General features: G+C 39.3%; 1 protein-coding gene and 1 non-coding gene across 7 annotated transcripts in view; one reads left to right on the top strand and one right to left on the bottom strand.

Moving 5' to 3' along the window:
- Phf21a (PHD finger protein 21A) overlaps window positions 1–18,686 on the bottom strand; it is a 158,042-nt gene that overhangs the window by 93,092 nt on the left and 46,264 nt on the right. The window lies entirely within an intron of this gene.
- LOC150052910 (U6 spliceosomal RNA) lies at window positions 3,203–3,309 on the top strand. Its single transcript, XR_016538189.1, has one exon. It is a non-coding gene; the product is annotated as a U6 spliceosomal RNA (small nuclear RNA).

The raw sequence follows: 18,686 nt of genomic DNA, 5'->3' as shown, positions 1-18,686 counted from the left end.
ACGTTGGCTTGGCAATCGTTATTGTCTAACGTGCACAGATAGCCAAAAGGTACTGAAATGCGACATTCTGTCCCACATGACTTGCTCAGTAGAGGCAGCCTTGCCGAGAATGCTGAGAAGGCCTTACATCTTTAAATGCCTGGCCCGCCAAAGGTCTTCCCTGAGCACCCCAGAATGCCCCAAGGTCCTGTGGAGAGACTGCAGAGTGTTTGGAACTGAGAAAATCTGCCTTTGTGAGCATGCTCCATTGCTATGCAGGAAAAGGAATCCTTGGCTGAAAAATTAAAAGTCTGAGAGCAGAAACACACGTGCACAGACTCAGGCGCATGCACACTGCACAGGCGAATCATCGTTCCTATCTGATGTGTGTGAGCACGGCACACGCCAGCAATCTTGCTACGGCCTCCCAGATTATAAATAGGCTGCCAATCCAAGCACAGCTGTCTCACATCACTCTTTTTTTTTCTCTCTCTCTCTCTCTGATTTTATTACATTTCAAAGATGATGCGCTGATTTCTACAAGTTTTCTCAGCTAACAGGTACAGCATGCACAGGCCAAGAAAATCTGTTTTTAAGATGATTCACATCAAACAATATTCCATGCTAACCTGTCATTGTTTACCTTATTTATACATGTGGAAGGGGTTTAGCAGGTTTGCACTCTTGCATTTTCTGTTATAAATTAAGCCTCAGTATTATAATTCTACACTCAATCGCAGTCAACCAAGAAATTGCCTTTATAAAGGCAACTGAGCACCCTGCCCTTTCTGGGCTAGGAAAACAGTAATACCTACACCTGAATGCAGACGCCTGCACAGGAAACACACAAAATACAATGCAATTTGATTAAGTCTTTAATGCATACAACTCTTTCTCAAAAATGAAGCAAACCAATCAACTAAATGTACTGCTTGAGATCTTGAAAATACTCAAGTGCTAAAGACATTCTCTATTCACCCTTCATCACAGGAGAACTGACAGCCTTTGTTCCTCTATGGAAAAGCTACTTTTCCAGAGCTCAGTATTCAGGAAGTACTTTTAAAGAATGATCCCTTTTCTTCATTCAGTTCTCAGTATATATTTCATACTGATAAAATGCTTCATAAGCAAAGTAACCAACGTTTTGCTCTTATTTGTAATAACTACATTAAAAAGTCTTATTTTGGAAGCTAGGTGTGGCGGTACACATCTATAATCCCAGCATTCTTAAGGAAGGGGAAAAATCATGAGATTGAAGCCAGCCTGGGGTATATAGCAAGACTGCATCTACAAAAGAGAGGCAGAGAGAGAAAAAGAGGAGAGGAAGAGGGGAGTGGGAGAGGAGGGGAGGCACATTGCTTACATTTGTAATTCTAGCTGTTCAGATAGTGGAGGAAGAAATATCATGGTCCAAAGCAGACCAGTTATGCAAAAACATACATGAAAAATAACCAATGTAAAAAGAACTGAGTGCACAGCTCAAGTGATAGAATACTCGTCTAGCAAGTGTCTGAGTTGAGAAAGAAAGAAAGAAAGAAAGAAAGAAAGAAAGAAAGAAAGAAAGAAAGAAAGAAAGAGTGAGAGAGGGATATAAATGCATTTTTGGTGTTTTTTTTTGTTTTGTTTTTGTTTTTTTGCCAATCCTGGGCTTGAGCTCAGGGCCTGAGCACTGTCCTTGGACTTTCTCAAGGCTAGAGCTCTACCACTTGAGCCTCAGCACCACTTCTGGCTTTTTTGTATGTATGTGGTACCAAGGAATCGAACCCGGGTCTTCATGCATGCTAGGCAAGCACTTTAACCACTAGGCCAAACTCCCAGCCTATAAATGCATTTTTATTTTGTTATTTCAGACATGTAACTACCTTTATCATGCTGAGGAAAAGCAGTGTAAACTAACCTTTTCTGTATTTGTCAGTAAAGAATGCATTTCACGTTAGCAATAATACAAAGAGAATAACATTTACTACTGCTGAAGTTATTTAACAGGCAGGTAGCTAACTAATCTCAGAAATGTCTAAGACATTTTGAAATGTGAGTCTAAGAAGTTGCAACAAAAATGGATCTGAAAATGTTGTCTTTTCCAAAAACTTCATTAGTATTTTTTTTTTCAGTTGTGAGGTTTGAACTCAGGACCTAGGGCGCTGTCCCTGAGCTTTTTACTCAAAGCTAGCCCTCTACCACTTTGAGCCACAGTGTCACTCCTAGCTTTCTGGTGGCTAATTGGAAATAAAGAGTCTCCCAGACTTTCCTGGAAAGGCTAGCTTCAAATCTCAATCCTCAGATCTCAGTCTCCCGAGTAGTAAGGATAATAGGCCTTAGCCACCAGCACCCCAGCTTCATTAGTATTCTTTATTTTTCTCCAAACTTCAACTTTCCAAAGATCTTGCTTGGTGTCAGAATGCAAAATTATTTCAATTTTCAAGTACATGCACACACAGTTGTCCTGGGGAAGTCTTGGATCTTTTGGAGCAATCACACATTAATTTCTATGAAAGTAATACACACTATATATCAAAATGCTAACAGTTCAGTGGTCAGTTTACAACTGATTTTTTGCTTTGTTGAGTTGGTAGAAGCCCTTACTATACATATACAATTTTCATAATTAAAATATTAATTACACTACCTACCACATTGTTTTTCCCTCCTTATACACTAAGGCCTTCTAGTTTAGTTGTAATTCTCATTTTAAAGCCTACTATTAAAATAGTCCTCTCCACTTTAAAGCTTGTCATCTAAGGTATTTCACACTTTCTTTTGCTGTGCTGCATCTCACTACACCTGGAAGGAGGACATGAACAGGGGTGACTGCAGACTGTTAGGTGATGCCTAGAGGGTCTCCAAGTGAGCCAAGGATCTAGCAATGGAGGCAAGCATGCTTCACAAATTCACCTTCACTTTTCAAAACAAAATATAACCCGTGAAACAGTCAAAGCTGTTATGACAGTCAGTGGTGACTTGTCCCAAAAATCTTTGGTCAATTTTTTTTGTATGTTTAAATTTTTCCATATATCCTTGCACAGATTAATTTACAAAGGGTAACTAACCATTACTTGAGTTGTAGTTTGCCTCATCGAATTTTGCCTAAACAAAATATCCTTCTCTAGTTGTCAAACTTAGTAACTCTCCTGAAAACAGACTTATCTAAAGTTTAAGTTTAAAATTTAAAACTGTATTCACTGTTACATATTCTAAAAAATCTAGTAATAAGTCCTACATTATTGTGCTCGCTTTGGCAGCACATATACTAAAATTGGAATGATACAAAGAAGATTACCATGGTTCCTGCTCAAGGATGACATACAAATTCGTGAAGCATTCCATATTTTTGTAACTGTAACCCCTCTGTACATCACCCTTACAATAAAATTAAATTAAAAAAAAATTTAAATTCTACATTATTTTCAACAGTCAACCCAAATTAAAAGCAACTGGTTGCTAGGCACTGGTGGCTCACGCCTTACTGTAATCCTAGCTATTCAGAAAGCTAAGATCTGAGGATCACAGTTCAAAGCCAGCCTGGACAGAAAAGTCCCCTTAAGACTCTTATCTCCAATTAACCACTCATTAAAAACAAAAATAAAACAAAACAACAACAAAACTGGGAGTGTAGCCTAGTGGTAGAATGCTTGTCTAGCATGTACAAAGCCCTGGGTTTCATTCCCCAGAACAACATACACAGAAAAAAGCTGAAAGCAGCACTATGGCTCAAATGGCAGGTTGCTTAGCCTTGAGGAAAAAGTGGCCAAGAACAGTGTCAGGCCCTGCGTTCGAGCCCCAAGACTAGCCAACATCTCTGGTCATAAAAGAAATGCAAATCAAAAGAACTCTAAGATTCCACCTCACTCCAGTTAGAATGGCCAGGATCAAGAAAACTAATAACAACAGATGCTGGAGGGGATGTGGCCAGGAGGGATCACTACTACACTATTGGTAGGAGTGCAAACTCGTTCAACCACTATGGAAAGCAGTATGGCACTTCCTCAAAAGACTAAACACAGAGTCCCCCTATGACCCAGCAATTCTACTACTTGGCATTTACCCAATTGTCCAGAAACAAGGACATACTAAATCCACTAGCACAATGATGTTCATTGCAGCACTATTTACCATAGCAAAGATATGGAACCAACCCAGATGTCCCTCAGTTGATGAGTGGATCAACAAGATGTGATATTTGTACACAATGGAATTCTACGCCATTCTCAGAAACAATGACGTCGCCCCCGTTGTTAGGAAATGGAAAGATTTAGAAAAAATCATATTAAGTGAAGTAAGCCAGACTCAAAGGAATATAGGCTCAATGATTTCCCTCATTTGTTCTAATGAGTAGAAACCTTGGGCTCTCATGGCAGAGATTTGCAATAGAGTAAAACCTAGATACATAAGGCCATACAGTATGATGCTAAATGAAAGGACCTCTAGGATATAGAAACAAAAGCCATATAATGAGTGATTGTTGTCCTTAATGTACTGTGTTATCTCTCATCTCTCTCTCTTTTTTTTTGCCAGTCCTGGGCTTGGGCTCACGGCCTGAACACTGTCCTTGGACTTTCTCAAGGCTAGCACTCTACCACTTGAGCCACAGCACCAGTTCCGGCTTTTTGCTATGTATGTGGTACCAAGGAATTGAACCCGGGTCTTCGTGCATGCTAGACAAGCACTCTACCACTAGACCAAACTCCCAGCCCCTCTCTCATCTCTTTTGCTGTCCCTTGTTTATCTTAGATTGTTACAGTATCTCACTTTGTTATCTGATATATTAGATATATTTGTATTTGGTTATTTGAAATTGGATAGGGAAGGGGGGAAAACAAGATGAGGGGTGGGCATGGGGGGGAGGGAAATAGGGACCAAGATATGAGAAAGGGTATCAATGTATGTGAATTAATGCACCTTCTATCTGGCAAATATAATGTAACCCTTCTATTAATTACAATAAAAATATATGAAAAAAAAGAAAAAGAAAAAAGAAAAAAAACCTGGAAATGGCACAACGGCTCAAGTGGTAGAATGTTAAACCTTGAACACAAAGGAACAGTGCCCTGGCCCTGAATTCAAGCCTCAGGACTGGTGGCACACACACACACACACACACACACACAAATTCAGCTATTCTACCTCACCCATTCTGATGTTACATAGTAAAAACAGCAACAAAGGCAAAGAAAACAACTGAATCCCTAAATTAGGGAATGGGGGAGATAAAATACTCTTCTCTTTATGAAAGTATTTTCAAAGATTTATTCTTTTGATGGTATTTCTAATTTGATTTGATAATTGTCCTTTTCATGGAAGTTTATTCTTAAAAACTGGAAGTTCATTCACTACTTTCTGTACAAAGAAAGCCCTGCTATACATGAGTAATACAGTTGGTTGCTATTCATTAGTTTGGGGACAAGGAATAAATACTAAACAATAGAGGAGACTGCTGACTTTATTTGAAGAATGTCTTGCTAACACATTAAAAAGTACTGCAGGTTTAGAATTCCAGTCTGAAAAGAGCTACCCAGAGACTGACCAAGATATATTTTTTGGCTTTTATTCTCTGATTTCTTTAAGTGGGTGTCAAAACAATTAAAAAAATTCTTCCTCTATAAGCTTTTCCCTTTCCAATCAAGAATGCTTCTTTAATTATGTGAGGATGCTGCCTGATCTTTTTTTTTTCTAGCCACATGATTTTAGGATTTTAACACTTGTCTAACAATACAATCAAGAACTGTTCTCTGAACTAATGGGCACTGAAACCTGATTTCAATACTAGCATCAGGTTTTTTTTTTTTTGGTTTTGGTTTTTAATTTATACTCTATTATTGCCAAAGTTGTACAAAGGAGTTTCGATTTAAGATGTCCATTTATGCATATGATGTGTCTTGATCAATGAATGTCACTCCACCATTCTCTTCCCAACCCATCTCCTAAAGTTTCCTAGTTCAATTTTTTCATATGTGTGGGTAGAATATTCTGATTATATTCACCCACCATTCCTCTTCTTTCAGCACCCCTCCTTTAGTCCTCACTCCCTTCAGACAAGACACATTTCAGCTTCAGGGTATTCATTTTGTTAAAACTGTTCATGGTTTAAAGAGGTTATGAGCATTGTTTTTCAAATAATCTGAAAAGATACATTACAGGAAGTGGGATTCTTTTTTCCAGAATGAAATATATAAGCTACTTTTCTTTAGTTTACGCCTTAAAAAGTAAATTTCATTGTGTGCATTTAAGGTATACAATATGTGTGTGTGTGTGTGTGTGTGTGTGTGTGTGTGTGTGTGCATGTGTGCGCACATGTGTGTCAGTCCTGTGGCCTGAACTCAGGGCTTGGACTCTGTCCCCTGAGATTTTCTGCTCAAGACTGTGGCTCTACCACTTGAGCCACAATGCTGCTTCAGCTTTTTTGCTGGTTAACTGGAGATAAGTCCCAAGGACTTTTCTGCCAAAGGTGACATTGAAGTGAGATCCTCAGGCCTCAGCCTGCTGAACACTAGGATTATACACATGAGCCACAGTGCCCTGCCTGTGTGTCATACCTTTCTGCTTCTTCATACTGCATGCTTGGTTATTGCTTTTCTCTGCCTATGGTAGCCACCACTAATTTTCCATTGTTTTCCATCATTAGTTTGCTATCTGAATCTAACAGCAAGCTCATGTATAATTTTTGTGTGTGGGGGGGTCATGGGGTTTGAACTTTGGGCCTGGGCACTGTCCCTGAGGATTCAGCTGATGGTTACCACCCTACCCTTGAGCCAAGCCCCACTTCCTGTTTTCTAGAGGTTAATTGGAGGTAAGGTCCTTTTGTGCCCCAGCTGGCTTTGAACCATGATCCTCAGATCTTAGCCTCCTGAGTAGCTAGGATTACAGGTGTGAGCTACGCATGCAGCACTCTTCTATAATTCTTGATTCCAATCTCTTTTTCCCAAGGTGCCTGCTTCTTTTCCTGTGTCACAAATCGCTTTCTTACCCCTTAAACAACAATGATATGATTGGAACCCCATGCCTACCCTCTATTTCCTCCTTTTCATAAACTGATACATTACTGTTTAAAAAAACGTAATTCTAATTGATTATATCACTTTCTTAGTGAACTTCTCTGGACCTGGTGGTCTCCAAAGCCATGTGCTGACAAAGAGGAAGAACAGAAACTGGAGCCTGCAGCATGAAATCTGAAGACAGGCCCAGGCCACAGGAGGTGAGGTTCTGTCAGGATTTGACATAATTATTCATACATACAAAATAAAGTCACTGTCTTTCTGAATAGTTTACAGTAATAATAAAGTATATGCAGTTCACAATGCCTGGTGGATTCTATCTTCTGAAGCATGTCAAATGAAAAGCATGTGGTCAGGATGCTTTTCCTCTAGTCTTGCATATAAGACCAAATAGCATTTGAAATTGTTTGGGATTGATTTGCAGAGATTTTGTTAACACTGCATTCAAAAGCTGGAACAATGTGACACTCAGAGACTTAGGAAGTTGGGTTAAGACATGAATGCTTGATGAAAGCCAGCAGCAGGTTCAAGGTCCTAGATTAAATTGGGTCACTTAGTAACCTAATTCCCTCCCTATGACATCTTTCTCTTCTCTTCTACACCCAAATAAAAACATAACTTTGTTCACTGATAGCCCAGATCTTAAGTGCTGCTTTTACTTCCCTTCTTCCCCGCACCTCTCTGATATTAGACTGCATGGGGGTTTGAAACCAGGGCCTTATACTTCGCTAGGCATGTACTTTACCACTTGATTCAGGTCTTTAGACCTTTAGAAAAATCATAATAAAAATAAAAACAGAACTGTTCAGGGCTGAACTATCACTCAGTACAGCATCTGCTTAAGATATATGTGAGACAGTAGGAGAGAGTAAGAATCAAGAGCAGGAGTAGAGGTGAAGAGGGAAGGAGGAAAGGAAAGCGTCAAAGAAGGAAGGAAGAAGAAAGGAGGAATTGAAGAAATGAAGAAAAGGAAGGAAATTCCTAGCTACTTGGAAATCAGAGTATCATGCTAGTTCAAAGGTAGCCAGGAACTTCTAAAAAACCAAATTTTGTGACTCTATCTCAATCGATGGCTGGAGGCATCTGGAGATACAGTGAATGAGGCACCAACAGGATTTGTGTAGGGAAGCACAAATAGGAACATCTCAGTCCAGGAAGAACTCAGAGATACAGAGAGATTCTATCTTGAAAATAGCTACTACAAAAAAGAGAATGGTGGAGTGGCCAAAATGGTATATACCAGATAGATAGATAATTTGTCCAATCTCTAAGAATTTCTTGAAATGGGATGTAATAGATCTTGACTTCTGTAAGTCTTCAGTAAGTCAGTAAGCAGCATCCAGAATTCTTAGGATCAACTCTGCTACACAAAATCCCCAAATGATGCTTATTTCATAAGGGAAACTGGAATATTCTTATATTATCTTGATTATAAATATAATTTCATTTAATTTTTTGTTGTTGCTAGAGTATCTCATGTGCTAAGCATACATTCTATGAGTCATATTCCAGCCCTTTTTTTTTTTTTGCCAGTCCTGGGCTTGGGCTCAGGGCTTGAGCACTGTCCTTGGGCTTTCTCAAGGCTAGAGCTCTACCACTTGAGCCTCAGCACCACTCCCGGCTTTTTGCTATGTATGTGGGGTACCAAGGAATTGAACCCAGGTCTTCGTGCATGCTAGGCAAGCACTCTACCACTAGGCCAAACTCCAGGCCCCGCCCTTTTCTTTTAATATTATTCTTTCTGACGTACTTCTACTTTGGGGAAGGAAGGCAGAACTGGGGTTTGAACTAAGGCCTTGTGCTTGCTAGGCAGGCACTATACTGCCGAGACACATGCTGTGCAGACAGGTTTCCACACTTGTCTGGGCAAGAGTCTAAGCCATGATCTGCTTATTTGAGGTTTCCCATTGCAGCAATGGTAACAGGTTCCTGCCACCGCATCTAGCTCTCCATCCAGAAAAGATTTCTACAATTGTCTACCCTGGCTATACTTAAACTACACACCTTTTAATCATTTCAGCCTCATGAGGTATAAGTAGCATTATAGGCATAAGAAATATCCCAGTAATGATTTTTCTTTCCTTGTCTTCATCTTCTTGTTCTTCTTTTCTTCTTCCTCCTTCTTCCTCTTCCTCCTCCGCCTCCTTCTCCTGCTCCTCCTCTTCTTCTTTTTTAAGGGAATGCAGTCCTGAGGCTTGAACTCAAGGCTTGGGTATTGTCCATGAGGTTTCTTTTTCCCCCCCTCAAAGCTAGCACTCTTACCACTTGAGTTACAGCTCTACTTATGGTTTGGTGGTTAGTTGTAGGTAAGAATCTTACACATTTTTCTGCTTTGGCTGGCTGTGAACCATAATCCTAGATCTCAGCCTCCTGAGTATCTAAAATTACAGTTATAAGCTACCAGTGCCCAGCTGTTTTTCTAACTTTATATAATGACCAGACCATATATGAATCACTCCCTTTCTCCTCTTCTCTCTTCTTTCCTCTCTTCTTCCTTCTTTCCTTCACTTCTTCCATCTCGTCCATTTTTTTGTGTGACTGAGGTTGTAGTCAGAGGTTCCTCTACTGCTTGAGCCATCCACCAGGAATTTTATTTTAGTTTAGAGAAGGTCTTACACTTTTGCCTGGAGACAGCCGAGGACCAAGAACTGCCTCTTCAGTAGTTGGGATTACCACACTCAGTTTGTTTCTTGAAACAGGGACTTGCTAACTTTTTTGCCTAGGTTTCTTAAGTATGCTCATGAATGGGACTTTTTTTTTAAGCCAAGGGCTACAATAGCTTTTTTTTCAATTTCCCATTGTAATTTTAAAATGTTTTAAAATTGTTTTTATAAAGGTGATATGCAGAGGGGTTACAGTCATATAAGTCAAGTAAAAACCACATTTCTTTTTGGACAATTTCACCTCTCCCTTCACTCTCTCCAGTCCACCACAATTTTTAAAAGGTTGCAAGGAACATTCTTATAAATGCCTTCATTTACTTATCAGAATCTTTTCTGAGAATAAATTCTAGAAGCTGCTGAATTAGTAGGTAGCTGGCCCCTGGTGGCTTACCCATGTAATCCTAACTACTTAACCTAGCTACTCAAGAGGATGAGATCTGAGAATCACAGTCCAAAGCCAGCCTGAGCAGGAAAGTCCAGGAGACTCTTACTTATATTTAACCACCAGAAAGCTGGAAGTGGCACTGAAGCTCAAAGTGGGAGAGCTCTAGCCTTGAGAGAAAAAATTGTCCAGGCACACACGTACCCAGGTTTTGAATATAAGCCCCAGGGTTGACAAATGAATAAATAAACAAACAAACAAAAATAAATTAAAAAGTAGGTTCTTATTCCGTAGAATAAGAATTTATTGGGAGGGGGTAACAATGTTCAACAAGAATATATATTCATTACCTTACTTATATAACTGTAACCTCTCTGCATATCAACTTTAAAACAAAATAAAATTTTTTGTTTTGTTTTTTGGGGGGGTTTGTTTTTGCCAGTTTGGGGCTTAGACTCAGGGCCTGAGCACTGTCCTTGGGCTTTCTTAAGGCTAATGTTCTACCACTTGAGCCTCAGCACCACTTCCGGCTTTTTCTATGTCTGTGGTACCGAGGAATAGAACCTGGGTCTTTGCTAGGCAAGCACTCTACCACTAGGCCAAACTCCTAGCTCCACAAAATTAAATTTTAAAAAATCTGCAAAAATTATAAATAGGATTTATTAAATCCAAAAGCCTTCATTGTGTCATCATTAACGTGAAGACTGCCCCTTCCAAGTACAGCATCAATACCTTAAAATATTTTTTTATTACTTTTATAGGCAAAAGGAAACATTCTTCCAACTTTCCTTCTTTGACTAGTGAAACTGAACACTTCTTCATATTTACTGGTCACTAGTGATTTTAATATAGGTAATGACTTATTTAAAAGTACATTATGTATAAATAGGGTATCTATTTGTATTATGTACAAATATAATATATGCATATATACATAATATACTTGTACGTTATATAAATAAATGTCCTTGTGTCTATAAATTTACAAATATTTATCTCTAATGAGTAGGCTAACATCGACATCTTCTTAGAAAAGCTCTGAGCTACCTCTCTCCATGGGCATTCCTTTCCTGCCTAGAATGCAATTCTATTTTGAATTTTTTTCATGCTTGTTCGCTATAATTTTACTGCTTATGTAAGTATCCATTTGTAAGGTGTGTGTGTGTGTGTGTGTGTGTGTGTGTGTGTGTGTGTTGTGTGAGTGTGGTGCTAGAGGTTGAATTCAAGGCCTTGTGTGTATTAGGCAAGCACTCTGCTACTTAGTTGTATCTCTAGTCCACACTTGTCAGGACACACAGTTGAAGAGTGTTTGGAACATAAAAGTCAAGTTGCTCTGGGGCAGTTGAATTACAAGTGTGGCCAGAAATACCATGCTCCCCTTTATTCTTTTTCAAAGTTTAATTGGTTACACTCAGGGCTTGTGCACTGTCCTTTGGCTTTCTCAAGGCTAGAGCTCTATCACTTGAGCCACAGCACCATATCTGTTTTTTTTTTCTATGTATGTGGTACCAAGGAATCAAACCCTGGTCCTCGTGCATGCTAGGCAAGTACTCTACCACTAGGCTAAACTCCTGGCCCTTTCTTGGTTATATTTGTCTGAACTTAAGAAGTTCCCCAAAGTATCCACTGGGATTCTGATGGAATTGTAGTAAATTTATAGATTTCAAAAGAATTAACTTCTAAATGTTGACTCTTTCCTCGCAGAAAGAAGTTAAAGAGCTTCATTTATTCCAAATCCTTTATGTCTTTAAGAAAAGGTAAAGTTGCTAGTCAGGTGCCTAGCATCATCCTAACTACTCAGAAAGCTGAGATCTAAGGATCATGGTTCAAAGCCAGCCCAAGCAGAAAACTCTGTGAAACTTTTTATCTCCAATTAATCAGAAAGAAAGAAAGAGAGGGGGGGGAAGAAGAGGCAGAGAAAGACAGAGAGAGAAAAAAAAGAAAAGGAAGGAAGGAATAAAGGAAGGAAAGAAAAAAGCCAGAATTCAAGCTATGGCTTAAGTGCTAAGCCGTACGGAAAAAAAAAAAAAAAACAACCCAAAAACAAAACCCTGTCACAATACTCAAGCTTGAGTTCAAGAGCTAGGAATGGTGTGCATGCATGCATGCATGTGTGCGTGTCTGTCTCCACACACCCCCCACCCTCACTCACAAGGTGAAGTTGCAGGTAGCACACACATCCTAGGTTTATTTCCAGCTTTTGTGATGGGACTATTCTTTCTTTGCCCAGGAAACTTCCTTGCTGAGACAGGAACCTGGAAAACAATTGCTTTACCACTGAGCTCCATGTCTTGTCCCAGTGACTGGACATTCCTTTACAGCTACTCTTTCCTCACAGGCTACTGCTCATTAAAGGAAACCTTGTATGCTACCTGGCCATCATCGGTTGTAATAATATGCATTGATTTCCTGGCTTTTGCAAGTATATAACCTTCTCACTGCAAACATGGACTACATACATCTATGATTTTTGTCGTTTCTTTTTTCATGTCCTTGCCATGTGATGTGCACTAGTTGAACTATCCAGAATAATCTTCTCTTGGTTAGTATATTAAGTTTTTTGATCTTTTCAAAAAATTGACTTTTGATGGGCTGAGAGTTTGGCCTAGTAGTAGAGTGCTTGCCTAGCATGCATGAAGACCTAGGTTCTATTCCTCAGTACCACATACATAGAAGAAAGCCGGAAGTGGTGCTGAGGCTCAAGTGGTAGAGCTCTAACCTTGAGAAAGTCCAAGGACAGTGCTCAGGCCCTGAGCTCAAGCCCAGGACTGGCAAAAAAAAAAAAAAAAAAAAGTGTTTCATTTATCCTCACCCCAAAATGATTCCTTCTTAAATCCATAGTGCCACAATCTTGTATCTTCAGATTATACAAAGTTCCATTATCTTTAACCATTAGGAGTTAATGGTGAGAAATACAGTAACAATCTGATTCTCCATGTTTTTCATAAGCAAATTGCTTTAGTTGTTATTGACTAGTGATATTTTATGGGATTTTCTCTTGAGACTTAAAATTTTTAGCCATAAGTCTCGTTTCCCCAAAATAATCCTGCGTGACACATATAAGAGCTTTATCTCAAGATCTGAGGGGTTTTTTTTGAGCTCTGAATTTTTCCTTCTGTAACTTCCTTTTCACTTTTCTTTTGAATCTCTTATTATATAGACAGTAAAGCTCTTCATTCTAATCTGACATTTATTTTCTTCTTGCTACCACAGGAGAATTTCTTAAGTTTCTTCTAATTTATTAACTCACTTTCTTGTTAAGTTCATTCAGTTATCTACCCCCCTCTAATGAGTGTGTGTGTGTGTGTGTGTGTGTGTGTGTGTGTGTGTGTGTGTGTATATCCTTTTTTAGTTTTGGTGGGGGCAGCACTGGAGATTGAACTCAGACCCTCATATCTGCTAAGCAAAATGCTCTACCACTTAAGATATAGTCCCAGACCTTTTGGTGTGTCAGACAGAATCTTGTGATTTTGTCCTGGCTGTCCTTAAACCATGGTCTCCTACTTCTACTGCTTATCAACTGGAACTACAGACATGTATCATCACATTTGGCCATATTCATACTATTTTACCTTACTTTTTTCTGTCTTTTTTGGGGAGGAGAGGAGGACGAGGGGAATGCTGAGGCTATAACCCAGGGCTTTCCACACAAGAAACCAGTGTTCTACCACTGAATTCTGCTTCTCAGCTCCCTCCCCCTCAACCTCCCAGCAAAACAATTTTTTGGTTAAGTATCTATCATGTGCCAGATACTGTTCTAGGCTCTTAACAGAGCTTAGTTAGGATCATGGACTTTCCAGGTAGAGAGAACAGCGTTACAAAAACCTAAGTGGGAGCAGGTCTGACATGTTCAAGCAACAGCAAGGAACACAAAGTGGCTATTGGACCACCAGAAATAAAGATGGGGAAGCTCTATAGGGAATAATAGGCCTTCTTAGGCTAATGAGAATAGCCTGCTTTTGTTTTATGGAAGTCAAATCTCCCATAATAATAATAAAAACATTAAAATTGGAGGTGGTGGCATATCACTATAATTCCAGCACTGAGGAGGCTGAAACAGGAAAATTCTGAGTTTAAGGCTAGCCTAGGCTATAAAGCAAGACCTTGTTTCACAACTTAAAAAGTTATCTCCTGTTTTCTTGCATTAGCTGTTTTAATAGAAGATTGATTGGTAATAGGTTTTAATTATTTAGCTTTATGGCTCATGTTCAATATGCTGAATCTTTTCATATAGCTTAGTTATTTTTTCTTATCTGCTTATAGTTACAAATAAAGATTTAGCAAAGTCAAATGTAAATGAGGCATAGCAGTTCAGAAAGTTTTGATCTGACATAGTCAATGTACTGGGAAGTCAGAGAAGAGGTGTTAAGTACAGTAAGGCAGTGCACTGCCATCTTTATCATAATATTAATGCTCAGGAAGCTTGCAGGTGTCAGTGCAGGGGAAGTCTAACATAAACCTAGAGTTCTTTACCCTGTACACTCATGTTCTTCATACCAATCAGCAAGAGCATAAAAAATCAGGAGATGCACAGGCTCAGTTATGGATCTGAACTTAATTCAGTCTTTCACTTCACCTTTCTGAGTTGTAAAAACAAAAGGTCAATATTATAAAGAGCAAACTCAAAGTACAGATCACTATCAGAATCTGAGTCAAAACTGCATGATCTGCAGCTTTCCAGAGTCCTTGACTAAAGTCAGAGGAAGTAAACAGAAATTTTCCTATGATTAAAAATATCTGCATGAAAAAAACTGAATGCTTAACAATCTTTTAGTTTTTTGCATCTTACCAAGACATCCAAGCAACACATCCACGAAATAAAACATTAAATGAATTTTCTCTATTTGATACATATAGTATCTGGACTAGGGGAAGAGATTGGTCCTCTTATAACCTTCCACATCTCTTTGTGCTAGCTTCTAAAAAAACAAAAACCCTGTCACTTGCCAGGTTACAAGGTGTGCTTTCTTCTGCACAACCTTTGGCAGTAATCCCAAGTGTTTTTCATTCTACTTTGTTGCGGGGTTTTTTGGGGGGATGGGGTGAGTACCAGTCCTGAGGCTGGAATTCAGGGCACAGGAACTGTCCCTCAGCTTTTTTTTTTTTTTTTTTTTGCTTAAGACTAGCACTCTACCACTTGAGTCACAGCTCTACTTCCAGCTTGTTTGTGGTTAAACTGGAGATAAGAATCTCGCAGACTTGGGCTGGGAGTTTGGCCTAGTGGTAGAGTCTTGCCTAGTATGCACGAAGACTAGGGTTCAAATCTTCAGTACCACATACATAGAAAAAAAGCCAGAAGTGGTGCTGAGGTTCAAGTGGTAGAGCTCTAGCCTTGAGAAAGTCCAAGGACAGTGCTCAGGCCCTGAGCTCAAGCCCAGGACTGGCGCACACACACACACACACACACACACACACACACACACACACACACACAAAAGAATCTCACAGACTTTCCTGCCAGATCTGGCTTTGAATTGCCATCCTCAGATCTCAGCCTTCTGAGTAGTTAGGATTTTAGGGGTGAGCTACCACCACCTGGATACTTCCATATTTTAGAGATAGAATGAGACATGAGTCACATAGGAAGTAGAGTTTCATTAAACACAGTGGTCCTAGCTCAGGGGAAAATGGAAGAAAATTAGAAAGAACATTTACACTATAGTGATGATACTAATGGTGGTACTTTTTTTTCTAGCTGTGGGGCTTGAACTCAGGGCCTGAACACTATCCTCAGCGGATAGAGTAGTGGAGCTAGAGCTCTACTACTTGAGCCATGGCACCACTTCCAGCTTTTTCTATGTATGTGATACCAAGAAACTGAACCCGGGTCTTCATGCATACTAGGCAAGCACTCTACCACTAGGCCAAACTCCTGGCCTATTGGTAGTATTTAAAAAAAAAAAAAAAAAGGAAAAAGGAAAGGAAAATATAGTGAATATCCATAATAATCTTTTTTTAAAAGAATTCATTAATTACAGAGTAGTTTAGCAACCTAATGATAAGTAGAAGATACAGTATCTACATAGTGCTTTCAAGAAGGAGGAAATGGGTAAGGGTATGAACAATCTAAAATGACAGAGGAAAATAATGATGTTCTAGAAAACTAGGGTAGCAAATAATAGTCTAGCATATTGAGAATAATGTATGCGCTCAAGGACTATATTAAGAGGTCTGCTGGTAATAAACATTTCTCATGGTTCAATGTTTAGTACCTTACACAAAATTGCATACTGCATATTCTGTTGGAGAGCAGATGACTCTGTATATGGTTAAATTGTAATCTTTTCCTTCTAGCTCTGATTTTCATGCATTGATTATTTAAATAGCAAATATCCAGGAACAGCAACCCCCTCCCATTCTCTTTACTCTTAGAACTACACCCTGAGAGCTCAGAATAGGAGAGTGCACACAGACACACAGACACACAGACAGACAGACAGACAGACACACAGACACACACACACACACACACACACACACACACACTATTAATGGTTCTGATCTAGCTAGAGTAGCTCTGAGGTTGGCATAAGGCTCAGATATGGATATGCCAGTACAATCAGTAGATCTCCCTCACTGACATTTCATGGATGATAATATAGCAAGCACAGGAAATATGTGTACTGCTTTTTTGTTCTAAAAAAAGAAGCTACAAAAGTCTAACATACCATCCTTCCCTTAGCATCCCTGAGTTTCAAATATACAAGCAAAACTTTTTAAAAACCGAATTATCTCAATATACACAAATACTTTTTAGAATACACAGTAATGTGTCTAGAAAAGAAAGTCAAGAGACATTAATAAATGAGACAGAAATATTTTTGCAACATGCAATGAAATTCCTGTCACCAATGATTTGAGTGCCGTGGTGGTTATTTCTCTCAAGTAGTTTGTTGCACAGTAAACAACCCAATGAAAAAAATTGATTTTTTTTCAGCCTCCTGGTCTAAATTTATGTTGGGATTAGGAACCAAGGGGTTAATCTGAAAGCCAGAAGTTTCTTTACTTCAGTTCTAATTACAGCTAGGCCGGGCAATACTACTTGCTTCTTTCCCAGGTTATCATGATCTCTTTACGGGAAGAATGGATACCATGATCCCAACGGTACAGGTCCTGCTCAAGTTTTTGATTTATGAGAATACCTGATATATGAAGACTCATTTACAATAAAGTAGGAGGCATTCTCTTTTCTTTTTGGCCAGTCCCGGGGCATGAACTCAGGGCCGGAGCACTGTCCTTGGGTTTTTTTCCCAAAGCTAGAGCTCTACCACTTGAGCCACAGCACCACTTCCAGCTTTTTCTATGTATGTGCTACCAAGGAACTGAACGCCGGTCTTCCTGCATGCTATGCAAGCACTCTATCACTAAGCCAAACTCCCAGCCCCACTCTCATTTGTATAAGTCTATTATAAAAGGTTTTGAAAAGTTCAAAGAATAGTGTCATAATTCCTTTGATGAATCAGTTTACCTATACAGCCTTCCCCTGAGCCATCATGCCTTTTTTTTTCTCCCATGAACCATCCAAATGTAGTCAATAAGATAATATCTAATCCATAAATAGTTCATTAGTAGATAGTTTTCTTACAGGAGGATTCTGTGTCTTATAATGAAGATAGGATCCAGAATTCCTTAAAATTTCACACTCTGTGACCCTAGAGAACAGGACTCACAGTTTCAAGCAGTGACTTTCTTCCTTTATGAACTACCCAGTGTAAGGTGCTTCGTTGTGGGAGCCTGATAAGACTCAGGGTAACTAGACCTCCAGGTCTTCCTCCACCTTCTATCTCCTAATTATTACAATCATCCTCTTTTTTTCCTCACCTCTCCTGTTCTTCCTTTCTGAAAAAGTATACAAATGTAATTCTGGAGGAAATTTTTTTTTAAATGGCAGGTCATGTTTATATGTCTCTGAGGTTCTTTAGGCAGATGTAAGAAATCCTATCATGTAGAGTACTTTTAAAGAGGTCACCAAGCTGACATGAAGGGTGTGGGAATAAGATTCAAAACTAAACAATGACTTTATTCTTCTCAAAGGCTGCTTCTGAAAGTATGTCCAAACAGAAAAAAAAACTAAACACATTTATGCAAATGTAGAGTCCATCATGAAATGCCATGCATCTGAGCTCCACCGTGTACACATGAAACTAGTCCTTTATGGTTAACACAATGCTCTATATGCAGAAACAGAAAGGCTTAACTAAAGTCCATATCCTAGTCTATGAGTTATTATCATCTGCAGTGCTCTCTCCTTCCACCGGCCTAGTAGAGCTTTGGCTCTAAAGTGATAAAGATGAACTCTGCCAAACGATTCCTCTCTCTAAGGCAGTATTAACACATTACAAAGTGCCAAAAGGGCCATTATTTAAAAAAAAAAAGAAAAGAAAAAACTGACCCAATTTTAGAAGTCAGCAGCTTTTTCTCTTCTGGTGAAGTTTGAATATTTAAATCAGGCACAGAAGTCAAGGAGCAAACATTTCACCCTGGCTGCAGCATGCGCGTCTTGACGCAGGGCTGGCCAGCAATGCTGTCACACAGCAGCGCAGAAAGGAGGCTGGCTTTCTCAGGAGAGCAGCCTCCCAACTGCCTGGCTGCTTTTCAGCTTTGGAGGCCCACATGTGGATGCGAGGGGAGAAGGGGTACAAGGGGACCACAGTGCCTGCTTTAAATTACACT

The sequence above is a fragment of the Megascapheus bottae genome, chromosome 16 (genome assembly GCF_031878675.1).
Source record: "Megascapheus bottae isolate mThoBot1 chromosome 16, mThoBot2.hap1, whole genome shotgun sequence".
Lineage (NCBI taxonomy): Eukaryota > Metazoa > Chordata > Mammalia > Rodentia > Geomyidae > Megascapheus > Megascapheus bottae.
This window is presented reverse-complemented; position numbering and strand designations above follow the sequence as displayed.